General features: G+C 31.4%; 1 long non-coding RNA gene across 1 annotated transcript; it reads left to right on the forward strand.

The window, feature by feature from the left end:
- The first annotated feature begins 846 nt into the window (after positions 1-846).
- On the forward strand, positions 847-5074 carry LOC135779293 (uncharacterized). Its single transcript, XR_012337779.1, has 5 exons — positions 847-1341; positions 1565-1668; positions 3705-3776; positions 3862-4885; positions 4920-5074. It is a non-coding gene; the product is annotated as an uncharacterized lncRNA (long non-coding RNA).
- The last annotated feature ends 248 nt before the right edge of the window (positions 5075-5322 follow it).

Genomic DNA, 5322 nt, shown 5'->3' on the forward strand with positions numbered 1-5322 from the left:
TGGTAATAATTATATCTTTAATTACACTTTTAAAAAGTATGCTAAACTCAAGCATACTTTTAATGTATTTCTAAAAAGTGCACTAGAGGTACACTGGTAATAAATATATCTTTAATTACACTTTTTATAAGTATGCTAAACTCAAGCATACTTTTAATGTATTTCTAAAAAGTATACTAGAGGTACGCTGGTAATAATTATATCTTTAATTACACTTTAAAAAAGTATGCTAAACTCAAGCATACTTTTAATGTATTTCTAAAAAGTGCACTAGAGGTACACTGGTAATAAATATATCTTTAATTACACTTTTTATAAGTATGCTAAACTCAAGCATACTTTTAATGTATTTCTAAAAAGTATACTAGAGGTACGCTGGTAATAATTATATCTTTAATTACACTTTAAAAAAGTATGCTAAACTCAAGCATACTTTTAATGTATTTCTAAAAAGTGCACTAGAGGTACACTGGTAATAAATATATTTTTAATTACACTTTTTACAAGTATGCTAAACTCAAGCATACTTTTAATGTATTTCTAAAAAGTACACTAGAGGTACGCTGGTAATAATTATATCTTTAATTACACTTTAAAAAAGTATGCTAAACTCAAGCATACTTTTAATGTATTTCTAAAAAGTGCACTAGAGGTACACTGGTAATAAATATATTTTTATTTACACTTTTTATAAGTCTGCTAAACTCAAGCATACATTTAACGTATTTCTAAAAAGAGCACTAGAGGTACGCTGGGAAAAAATATATGTTTAATTACACATTTAAAAAAAAAGTATGTTAAACACAAGCATACTTTTACAGAGGTTTTAGTGTATTTAAAAAAAAACATATATTTTTTTAAACATGTACATTAATTTTAATAGGCTAACATTGCAATTTCAACATCATATCATTGAACTTGCATTATATATTGATTTTACAAAGTTAATCCACATAAATTTGTCCGTGTTTATATTCAAACAACACACGTGACGGACCTGACTAAACCTCATTGGTTCTTGGGATTCAGTACGTCACATTGGCTTCCTGATTCAGTTGTTCGATACACAACGTGCGTGATCGTTGGTAAATGTGGATTAAAAGTTGAAACTAAAACTGTTAAATTATATATAGTGATCATCAGAGGACTTGGCTGAAACAACGCGATTCACATGGATTACTTCGGCGACGTTTTTTATTGCTGTTGCGATTAACTTTTTGAAATGTGAGCAGTTTTTAAGTAGGTTATCAAGTGGATCTGACATCGAGGGGAAATATACGTTTCTTGGATTTCATTAAAGTACATCGGTTTTTGTTTGAAGATGAATGAGAGAACATGAGGGTAAGTTAAGTGATGACAGATTTTTGCTTTTTATTTTTAGTGAACTATTAAATAAGTAGAACTTTTAGTATTACAGTATGTCTTAATTTTAACCCAGCTTCTTAAAGCGTGTATGTTGTATGGCTTTTAGAACATAAAGTTACATTTTTTTTTTGTGAGTAAAGTTAGGCATTTCATTTCTCTTGTTGTATTTCAGAAATCATAACAGCCTGTATTTTTTTAGCACAGCGGCATTCAAATTGACCAATCAGAGCCGAGAATATCTAATAAGTCGAAGTAGAGATGAACAGATGAAGATACAGCCCGTAAAAATACTTATTCTTGGTGGTAAGTTTTTAGTTCTACAGTATTTGTATAACATTTAGATAACTTTTACGTTTTTCTAATGCTAATGTTTAAAGAGTAACTAAACCCTAAACCAACTTTTTTAGTTAATGATCTGTAAGAATGATGCTTTATTACTGTAAGTTTTTTGACATTTGGATATAAGTGTTTCAATACTACAATATATGTTGTAAAAACGTCTGAGTGCTGCCCTCTTCAGGTTGAACGGTGGCTACTGGCGGGGCTCGAAATTGCGAATATTTTGGTCGCATATGCGACCGAAATTTAATCTGTGCGATCTTAAAATATATTTGGGAGCATTTCTGCGACTGCCCATTTTGTTGTGGTGCGACTTGATTTAGATTGTGATGCTGGGTGCTGCTGTCCCAGGTTCAGTGTTCTCTCCAACGTTACATAACCAATCAAATTTCACCATTAAGTTCTTACGTTTAATGAAGACCGCAGATTGGCTAATATGAGCGTCAGTCATTCCTTGTTGCCGTGCTACGTTGGTACGTGAAGCGCGAAAATGAGATGCACCGCGAGCATGACGAGAACAAGCCGACTACAGCCAATGTTACTACTGTAATTAATCAGACGATCCGGATTCAAATGCGACTCCACCACCGGAAAATAAGACTTGACGTTAAACCTTTCAGAGAGAGTGGCTTAAAGATTTCGAGTGTCTCCGCTATGAAAATGGCTCGATGTAACTTAATGTGTTTACTGTAAATCCTGTAAAACGGCGTTGGTGGCGGAATCAAAACATTTTAAGCGCCAGACCTTGCTTAAACATGGCGAAAGTGCCAAAAACACAAATAGTGTCATGACAAATGTGTTCATTATTGATGGAGACACCGACTTGTCTATCAAAGAGTGTTTGATAGTGTATGTGCGCATGCGCTGGTGAATGGACATCCGACAAACATCCTTGTGGTCCATGTTGATGTGGAACACGACAATGTTGATGGTATGTTTTTATAAAAAAATATATTTTTTAAAACATATTTATTTAGTAGTAATAGCATCCTGGTAATGCAGTTATCAATACCAATATTAGCCTTCTATATTAAGGTCACTTTTGTAAATGTCCCAATTAATCAGTGTTTTACGTGTTTGCTAGATTTTCTATTGTAATCTTAATCATTTTACCTGTAATCTGTAATTGGTAAATTATTATTGCTATACTATTTCAAAAGCAGTTGGGTATTAATTTAGGAATCTATGCAGTAAAAAAAATAAAATAAAAAGACCAAATTTTAAAAGCTGGCCATAGGATATGTAAAGCCTGGTGGTTGCATTTTATTTTAATAAAATAAATCTATTAACATATACATTGTAGTTGTGGTGCTTTTTAATTTTTGGATGGATGCGCCTACATTTTTGCTGGTGCTCCTAACTCTTTAAAGTTGTGAGCACCAGTGCTACCAAAAAAAAGTTAATTTTGAGCCCTGTACTGCAGTTGAATTTTCCTATTGGATGTTGGACCGGACACTTTTAGACAACATTACAAAGACAATAATATATTACTAATGTGATTAGCCTGCTGGACGGATTGTAAAAAACAGCACAATGTAAGCACTGCTAGTACAGGCTAGCTGAATATATCTTAATGATTACAGAGATAAAACAACACATAAAACTTGAAACCTTTCTCAGTTTGCACATCTGGACAATTCTTCACACATCATAGGTTGTAAAATTGGGTAAATCCAGCAAACAAGTAATTTTAGCGATTCTGCTGTCACTCTGCTTTAAATCTCCTGCATCGGAAACTTAAGAGCAGCCTTGAGTCAAATGTGGAAGTTAAGCGTGCATAGAGTCCATTGGCATGACTTCTGATTTCCTTAAATCTCCTTAAACAGAGGTGAACTTTTCTTATAAGCAAGACCACAATAGACATGTCAATGGAAAATGCCCTTGGTTAAAATAAAACACAATTATCAAAGTAAAGAATATCCTGTAATACACACAGGTTGCATTATATCAGTGTCAGTGAGTTAAACCTCCTATAACCCTTTGTTCAATGTAACTTGTAGAGTGCCATGTAGCGACGGATCAAACGGACACTCATGTCAAGCTTGATGAGGACACAGTCAAAGCTTTGAAAGGTAAACTGAGAAGTTAACAAAATTCTAATGCATATGTTCATTAATTATTGGTTAATTTTGTATATATTCTGTTTCCTTTTCACAGACCTTGTGATTAAGTCTTCAGTGTCTGAATGGCAAGAAGAAGTGACCCTCCACTTAAACGTGACATTTAAACTGCTCTGTGTTTTGGTTCAGCCATTTGTAGGTTTATCTCGAGTAAGTTCAAATGCACTTCTGCATTTGTCCAGTAACTTTTTGTTTAGAGAATTACATCATTATGATTATATAATTATTCAATGGTTGCATATTCATAGTGTACTTTTCATATTGATGTATTAATGTTCCACAATTTGATAAAAGTAGCTCATTGCATTTCATTGATCTTTGTTTTATATTGTAAAATCATTTCAATAGCAGTGAGTACATACTTAGTTGTTTCTTTGACATTTTATTAGTTGTTAATGATGGAAGAAACCGGTTCGTATGTATGAATACAGAATAGGTATCATTTTAGAATGAGTTAAAACATGTTTTGGTGGCAAACATGCAGGTAAAATAGTACATGTATAACATTCTAATAGTAAACTTGACTGTAATTCAAATGTCACATACAGTACATTAGAAATGATTTATTTTATGTATACAAATGTGTGGGCAATATATTATTATTTCATTTTGTATGCTATATTATTTATGTAATATTATTATATCTGAAATTATTAAATTACATTTATAAATGTTTAAAAGGTGGGTTCAAATGTGCTTCAAGTTGTAACTGAATACAATTTTAGAAAATAGCACAGTTGAGTACACTTAGATTGTCTTAAGTTTGTCTTAACAAGTACTAAATACTACTTTTTAGTATATTAAGCACAATTTACTGCACGAAAATAAAGAGCTTTTGGTACCTTAAGGTTGTGAACTTAAAGTGTATTTTAGTGAACTTTTTCACCTGGGAATACATTTGGTATATTATTTTAACATACTACTAGTATATTTTAAAGTAGATTCGTAAATGTTTAAAGGTGGGTTCAAGTTGTAATTAAAGATATTTTTTAAATACAGACCTAGTATGTTAAAATTACATTTTAGTTCAACTTCATGGTGTCTCAAAAAAGCACAGTTGAGTACACTAAGATGGTTTTAAGTTCATCTTAAAAGGTACTTAATACTACTTTTTAGTATACTAAGTTCAAAATTAGTGTGTGAAAATAGAGCACTTTTAGTATAATGTGGAAAGTGTACTTAAATAGTGTATTTTAGTGAACTTGTTTCACCTGGGAATACATTTGGAATATTATTTTAACATACCATTAGTATACTTTAAAGTATATTTAAAAAGGCTTAAAAGTGGGTTCAAGTGTACTTTAAGTTATAATGAAATATATTTTTTTAAATACAGACATAGTATGTTAAAAATACATTTTAGTTCAACTTCATGGTGTCTCAAAATAGCACAGTTGAGTACACTAAGATGGTATTAAGTTCATCTTAAGAAGTATTAAATACTACTTTTTAGTATACTAAGTTCAAAATTAGTGTGCGAAAATAGAGCACTTTTAGT

This window comes from Paramisgurnus dabryanus, chromosome 1 (genome assembly GCF_030506205.2).
Source record: "Paramisgurnus dabryanus chromosome 1, PD_genome_1.1, whole genome shotgun sequence".
Taxonomy (NCBI): domain Eukaryota; kingdom Metazoa; phylum Chordata; class Actinopteri; order Cypriniformes; family Cobitidae; genus Paramisgurnus; species Paramisgurnus dabryanus.